The sequence below is a fragment of the Lissotriton helveticus genome (genome assembly GCF_964261635.1).
Source record: "Lissotriton helveticus chromosome 1_1 unlocalized genomic scaffold, aLisHel1.1 SUPER_1_unloc_81, whole genome shotgun sequence".
NCBI classification, from domain to species: Eukaryota; Metazoa; Chordata; class Amphibia; order Caudata; family Salamandridae; genus Lissotriton; species Lissotriton helveticus.
In genome coordinates this window covers 22,537-30,282 of record NW_027611727.1, presented here as the reverse complement: position 1 = coordinate 30,282, position 7,746 = coordinate 22,537, and positions in this window count along the sequence as shown.

Below are 7,746 nucleotides of genomic sequence, written 5' to 3'. Positions count from 1 at the left end.
GCCCCGGATGTAAGAGCCCAGCTCAGCCCCAGGTGCCCCCAGAGAGAAGAGCCCAGCTCAGCCCCAGGGCCCGGATAGAAGAGCCCAGCTCAGCCCCAGGGGCCCCTGATAGAAGAGCCCAGCTCAGCCCCAGGGTCCCCCGAATAGAAGAGTCCAGCTCAGCCCCAAGGGCCCCCGGATAGGAGAGTATAGCTCAGCCCCAGGGGCCCCCAGAAAGAAGAGCCCAGATCAGCCCCAAGGGCCCCCGGATAGAAGAGTATAACTCAGCCCCAGGGGCCCCCGGTTAGAAGAGCCCAAGGGTCCTGGATAGAAGAGCCCAGCTCAGCACCGGATAGAAGAGTGCAGCCCTCCCCAGGTGCCCCCAGAGAGAATAGACCAGCTCAGCCCCAGGGGCCCTGGATAAGAGAGCCCAGCACAGCCCCCCCTTGGGCCCGCGGATAGAAGAGTCCAGCTCAGCCCCAGGGGCCCCCGGATAGAAGAGCCCAGCTCAGCCTGGGGGCCCCCGGATAGAAGAGACCAGCACAGCCCGAGGCCCCCGGATAGAAGAACCCAGCTCAGCCCCAGGGCCCCCAGCTAGAAGAGCCCAGCTCGGCCCCAGAGGACCCTGGATAGAGGAGCCCAGCTCAGCCCCAGGGGCCCCGGATAGAAGAGCCCAGCGCAGCCCCAGGGCCACGGATGGAAGAGCCCAGCTCAGTCCCAGGGGCCCTGGATAGAAGCGTCCATCTCAGCCCCAGGGCCTCGGATAGAAGAGCCCAGCTCAGCCCCAGAGGCCCCCGGATAGAAGAGCCCAGCTCAGCCCCAGGGGCCCCGGATAGAAAAGCCCAGTTCAGCCCCAGTGGCCCTGGATAAAAGAGCCCAGCTCATCCCCAGGGGCCCCCAGACATAAGAGCTTAGCTCAGCCCCAGGGGCCCCCGGATAGAAGAGCCCAGCTCAGCCCCAGGGCCCCGGATGGAAGAGCCCAGCTCAGCCCCAGGGGCCCCGGATAGAAGCGCCCAGCTCAGTCCCAGGGGCCCCAGATAGAAGAGCCCAGCTCAGCCCCAGAGGGCCCTGGGTAGAAAATCCCAGCTCAGCCCCAGGGCCCCGGAGATAAGAGCCCAGCTCAGCCCCAGGGGCCTCAGGATAGTAGATCCCAGTTCAGCCCCAAGGGCCCCCAGATAGAAGAGCCCAGCTCAGCCCCAGGGCCCCCGATAGAAAAGCCCAGCTCAGCCCCAGGGGCCCCAGAAAGAAGAGCCCAGCTCAGCCCCAGGGGCCCCCGGAGAGAGGAGCCCAGCTCAGCCCCAGATGCCCCCGGATAGAAGAGCCCAGCTCTGTACCAGGGCCCCCAGATATAAGAGCCCAGCTCAGCCCCAGGGGCCCACGGATAGAAGAGCCCAGCTCAGCCCCAATGTCACACGGATAAAAGAGCCCCGCTCAGCCCCAGGGGCCCCAGATAGAAAAGCCCTGCTCAGCCCCTGAGGCCCCCAGATAGAAGGGCCCAGCTCAGCTCCAGGGCCCCCAGATAGAATAGGCTAGCTCAGCACAAGGGGCCCCGGATAGAAGAGCACAGCTCTCCCCAGGGCCCCCCCGGATAGAATAGAATATCTCAGCCCCAGGGGCCCCCGGATAGAAGAGCGCAGCTCAGCCCCAGAGGCCCCCAGATAGAAGAGCCCAGCTCAGCACCAGGGCCTCCAGATAGAAGAGCCCAGCTCAGCCCCAGGGGCCCCCGGATAGAAGAGCCCAGCTCAGCCCCAAGTGCCCCCAGATAGAAGAGTATAGCACAGCCCCAGGGGCCCCAGATAGAAGAGCTCAGCCCCCCCAGAGGCCCACGGATAAAAGAGCCCAGCTCAGCCCCTAGGGCCCCTGGATAGAAGAGCACAGCTCAGCCCCAGGGGCCCCGGATAGAAGAGCCCAGGGGCCCTGGATAGAAGAGCCCAGCTCAGCTCCGGATAGAAGAGCCCAGCCCTCCCCAGGAGCCACCGGATAGAATAGACCAGCTCAGTCCCAGGGGCCCCAGATAGAAGAGCACATCTCAGCCCCAGGGGCCCCCAGATAGAAGAGCCCAGCTCAGCCCCAGGGCCCCCACATAGAAGAGCCCAGCTCAGCCCCAGGGGCCCCCAGATAGAAGAGCTCAGCTCAGCCCCAGAGGCCCCCGGATAGAAGAGCCCAGTTCAGCACCAGGGCCCCGAGATAGAAGAGCCCAGCTCAGCCCCAGGGGCCCCCGGATAGAAGAGCCCAGCTCAGCCCCAAGGGCCCCTGGACAGAAGAGTATAGCTTAGCCCGAGGGGCCCCAGATAGAAGAGCCAGACCCCCCCAGAGACTCCCAGATAGAAGAGCCCAGCTCAGCCCCCAGGGTTCCCGGATAGAAGACCCAAGCTCAGCCCCGGGGGCCCCTATCATAGAGCCCAGCTCATCCCCAGGGGCCTCCAGATAGAAGAGCCTAGCTCAGCCCTAAGGGCCCCCGGATAGAAGAGTATAGCTCAGCCCCAGGGGCCCCCGGATAGAAGAGCCCAGCTCAGCCCCAAGGGCCCCCGGATAGAAGAGTATAGCTCAGCCCCAGGGGCCCCCGGATAGAAGAGCCCTGGGGTCCTGGATAGAAGAGCCCAGCTCAGAACCAGATAGCAGAGTCCAGCCCTCCCCAGGGGCCCCCGGAGAGAATAGATCAGCTCAGCCCCAGGGGCCCTGGATAGAAGAGCCCAGCTCAGCCCCTCAGGGGGCCCAGATAGAAGAGCCCAGCTCAGCCCCCCCCCTGGAGCCTGAGGATAGAAGAGACCAGCTCAGCCCAAGGGGCCCCGGATAGAAGAGCCCAGCTCAGCCTGAGGATAGAAGAGCCCAGCTCAGCCCCCAAGGGCCCCCCGGATAGAAGAGCCCTGCTCAGCCCCAGGGGCCTGGGATAGAAGAGCCCAGCTCAGCCCCAGGGGCCGCTGGATAGATGTGCCCAGCTCAGCCTCGGGGCCCCCGGATAGAAGAGCCCAGCACTGCCCGAGGCCCCCAGATAGAAGAGCCCAGCTCGGCCCCAGAGGACCCAGGATAGATGAGCCCAGCTCAGCCCCAGGGGCCCCGGATAGAAGAGCCCAGCTCAGCCCCAGGGCCACGGATGGAAGAGCCCAGCTCAGTCCCAGGGGCCCTGGATAGAAGCGCCCAGCTCAGCCGCAGGGCCTCGGATAGAAGAGCCCAGCTCAGTCCCAGAGGCCCCCGGATAGAAGAGCCCAGCTCAGCCCCAGGGGCCCCGGATAGAAGAGCCCAGCTCAGCCCCAGGGGACCCCGGACATAAGAGCCCAGCTCAGCCCCAGGGGACCCCGGATAGAAGAGCCCAGCTCAGAGCGAGGATAGAAGAGCCCAGCTCAGCCCCCAAGGGGCCCCCGGATAGAAGAGCCCAGCTCAGCCCCAGGGGCCCGGGATAGAAGAGCCCAGCTCAGCCCCAGGGGCCGCCGGATAGAAGAGCCCAGCTCAGCCCAAGGGGCCCCGGATAGAAGCACCCAGCTCAGCCTCAGGGCCCCCGGATATGAGAGCCCAGCACAACCCCCAGAGCCCCCGGATAGAAGAGCCCAGCTCAGGCCTCAGGGCCCCTATCATAAAGCCCAGCTCATCCCCAGGGGCCTCCAGATAGAAGAGCCCAGCTCAGTCCCAAGGGCCCCCGGATAGAAGAGTATAGCTCAGCCCCAGGTGCCCCCGGATAGAAGAGCCCAGCTCAGCCCCAAGGGCCCCCGGATAGAAGAGTATAGCTCAGCCCCAGGGGCCCCTGGATAGAAGAGCCCTGGGGTCCTGGATAGAAGAGCCCAGCTCAGCATCAGATAGCAGAGTCCAGCCCTCCCCAGGGGCCCCCGGATAGAATAGACCAGCTCAGCCCCAGGGGCCCTGGATAGAAGAGCCCAACTCAGCCCCTCAGGGGCCCCCAGATAGAAGAGCCCAGCTCAGCCCCCCCCCTGGAGCCTGAGGATAGAAGAGTTCAGCTCAGCCCCAGCGCCCCCTGGATAGAAGAGACCAGCTCAGCCCAAGGTGCCCCGGATAGAAGAGCCCAGCTCAGCCTGAGGATAGAAGAGCCCAGCTCAGCCCCCAAGGGGCCCCGGATAGAAGAGCCCAGCTCAGCCCCAGGGGCCCGGGATAGAAGAGCCCAGCTCAGCCCCAGGGGCCGCCGGATAGATGAGCCCAGCTCAGCCCAAGGGGCCCTGGATAGAAGCACCCAGCTCCTGCCTCAGGGCCCCTGGATATGAGAGCCCAGCACAACCCCCAGGGCCCCCGGATAGAAGAGCCCAGCTCAGGCCCAGGGCCCCCGGATAGAAGAGCCCAGCTCAGCCCCAGGGGCCCTGGATAGAAGAGCCCTGCTCAGCCCCAGGACCCCCAGATAGAAGAGCCCAGCTCAGCCCCAGGGCCCCCGGATAGAAGAGCCCAGCTCAACCCCAGGGGCCCCAGGATAGAAGAACCCAGCTCAGCCTCGGGGCCCCCGGATAGAAGTGCCCAGCACAGCCCGAGGCCCCTGGATAGAAGAGCCCAGCTCAGCCCCAGGGCCCCCAGATAGAAGAGCCCAGCTCGGCCCCAGAGGACCCCGGATAGAGGAGCCCAGCTCAGCCCCAGGGGCACCGGATAGAAGAGCCCAGCTCAGCCCCAGGGCCATGGATGGAAGAGCCCAGCTCTATCCCAGGGGCCCTGGATAGAAGCGCCCAGCTCAGCCCCGGGGCCTCGGATAGAAGAGCCCAGCTCAGCCCCAGAGGCCCCCGAATAGAAGAGCCCAGCTCAGCCCCAGGGGCCCCGGATAGAAAAGCCCAGTTCAGCCCCTGGAGCCCTGGATAGAAGAGCCCATCTCAGCTCCAGGGGCCCCCAGACATAAGAGCCCAGCTCAGCCCCAGGGGCCCCCGGAGAGAAGAGCCATCTCAGCCCCAGGTCCCCGGATGGAAGAGCCCAGCTCAGCCCCAGGGGCCCCGGATAGAAGCACCCATCTCAGCCCCAGGAGCCCCGGATAGAAGAGCCCAGCTCAGCCCCAGGGGGCCCCAGATAGAAAATCCCAGCTCGGCCCCAGGGCCCCGGATAGAAGAGCCAAGCTCAGCCCCTGGGGCCCCCGGATTAGAAGAGCCCAGGTCAGCCCCAGGGGACCCCGGATAGAAGGCCCCAGCTCAGCCCAGGGGCCCCCGGATAGAAGAGCCCAGCTCAGCCCCCAGGGGCCCAAGATAGAAGAACACAGCTCAGCCCCAGGGGCCCCCGGATAGATGAGCCCAGCTCAGCCCCAGGGGGCCCTGATAGAAGAACCCAGCTCAGCCCCAGAGGCCCCCGGATAGAAGAACCCAGCTCAGCCCCAGCGGCCCCGGATAGAAGAGCAAAGCTCAGCCCCAGGGCCAAGGATGGAAGAGCCCAGCTCAGTCCCAGGGGCCCCAAATAGAAGCGCCCAGCTCAGCCCCAGGGCCACGGATGGAAGAGCCCAGCTCAGTCCCAGGGGCCCCAGATAGAAGCACCCAGCTCAGCCCCAGAGCCCCGGATATAAGAGCCCTGCTCAGCCCCAGAGGCCCTCGGATAGAAGAGCCCAGCTCAGCCCCAGGGGCCCCCAGATAAAAGAGTCCAGCTTAGCCCCAGTGGCCCTGGACAGAAGAGCCCAGCTCAGCCCCGGGGGCCCCCAGATATAAGAGCCCAGCTCAGCCCCAGGGGCCCCCGGTTAGAAGAGTCCAGTTCAGAGCCAGATCCCCGGATGGAAGAGCCCAGCTCAGCCCCAGGGGCCCCAGATAGAAGCGCCTATCTCAGTCTCAGGGGCCCCAGATAGAAGAGCCCAGCTCAGCCCCAGGGCCCCCCAGATAGAAGATCCCAGCTCAGCCCCAGTGCCCCGGAAAGAAGAGCCCAGCTCAGCCCCAGGGCCCCCAGATAGAAGAGCCCAGCTCAGCCCCAGGGGCCCCCGGATGGAAGAGCCCATCTCAGCCCCAGGGGCGGCGGATAGAAGCGCCCAGCTCAGCCCCAGGGGCCCCGGATAGAAGAGCCCACTCAGCCTCAGAGGCCCCCGGAATAGAAAAGTCCAGCTCAGCCCCAGGGGCCCCCAGATAGTACGCCCCAGCTCAGCCCAGGTGCCCCTAGAAAGAAGAGCCCAGCTCAGCCCCCAGGGGCTCCGGATAGAAGCACCCAGCTCAGCCCCAGGGTCCCCCGAATAGATGGGCACAGCTCAGCCCCAGGGGCCCCAGATAGAGGAGCCCAGCTCAGCCGCAGGGGCCCTAGATTAAAGAGCCCAGCTCAGCCCCAGAGGCTCCCGGATAGAAGAGCCCAGCTCAGCCCCCGGGGGTCACCGGATGGAAGAGCCCAGCTCAGCCCCAGAGGCCCCCGGATAGAAAAGCCCAGCTCAGCCCCAGAGGCCCCCGATTAGAAGAGCCCAGCTCAGCCCCAGGGGGCCCCGGATAGAGGAGCCCAGCTCAGCCCGGCCCCCTGGAGGCCCCCAGATAGAAGAGACCAGCTCAGCCCCAGGGGCCCCCGGATAGAAGAGCCCAGCTTAGCCCCAGGAGTCCCCGGATAGAAGAGCCCAGCTCAGCCCCAGGGGCCCTGGATAGAAGAGCCCAGCTCAGCCCCAGGGGCCCAGATAGAAGAGCCCCGCTCAGCCCCCGGATAGAAGAGCCCAGCTGTGCCCCAGGGGCCCCATATAAAAGAGCCCAGCTCAGCCCCAGAGGCCCCAGATGGAAGAGCCCAGCTCAGCCACAGGGGCCCCAGATGGAAGAGACCAGTTCAGCCCCATGGCCCCCAGATAGAAGAGCCTAGCTCAGCCCCAGGGGCCCTGGATAAAAGAGCTTAGCACCAGGACTCCCCAGATAGAAGAGCCCTGCTCAGCCCCAGGGGCCCCGGATAGAAGAGCCCAGCTCAGCCACAGGGGCCCCGGATAGAAGAGCCCAGCTCAGCCCTAGGGGCCCGGATAGAAGAGCCCCACTCAGCCCCCAGATAGAAGAGCCCAGCTGTGCCCCATGGGCCCCGGATAAAAGAGCCCAGCTCAGCCCCAGAGGCCCAAGATAGAATAGCCCAGCTCAGCCACAGGGGCCCCGGATAGAAGAGCCCAGTTCAGCCCCGTGGCCCCCAGATAGAAGAGCCCAGCTCAGCCCCAGGGGCCCTGGATAGAAGAGCCAGCTCAGCCCCAGCGGCCCCCGGATAAAAGAGCCCAGCTCAGCCCCAGGGGCCCCCGGACAGAAGAGCCCAGCTCAGCACCAGGGCCCCCAGGTAGAAGCGCCCAGCTCAGCCCCAGGGGCCCCGGGATAGAAGAGCCCAGCTCAGCCACAGGGGCCCCCGGATAGAAGAGCCCATCTCAGCCCCAGGGGCCCCCGGATAGAAGAGCGCAGCTCAGCCCCAGAGGCCCCCAGATAGAAGAGCCCAGCTCAGCACCAGGGCCTCCAGATAGAAGAGCCCAGCTCATCCCCAGGGGCCTCCAGATAGAAGAGCCTAGCTCAGCCCCAAGGGCCCCCGGATAGAAGAGTATAGCTCAGCCCCAGGTGCCCCCGGATAGAAGAGCCCAGCTCAGCCCCAAGGGCCCCCGGATAGAAGAGTATATCTCAGCCCCAGGGGCCCCTGGATAGAAGAGCCCTGGGGTCCTGGATAGAAGAGCCCAGCTCAGCATCAGATAGCAGAGTCCAGCCCTCCCCAGGGGCCCCCGGATAGAATAGACCAGCTCAGCCCAAGGGGCCCTGGATAGAAGAGCCCAACTCAGCCCCTCAGGGGCCCCCAGATAGAAGAGCCCAGCTCAGCCCCCCCCCTGGAGCCTGAGGATAGAAGAGTTCAGCTCAGCCCCAGCGCCCCCTGGATAGAAGAGACCAGCTCAGC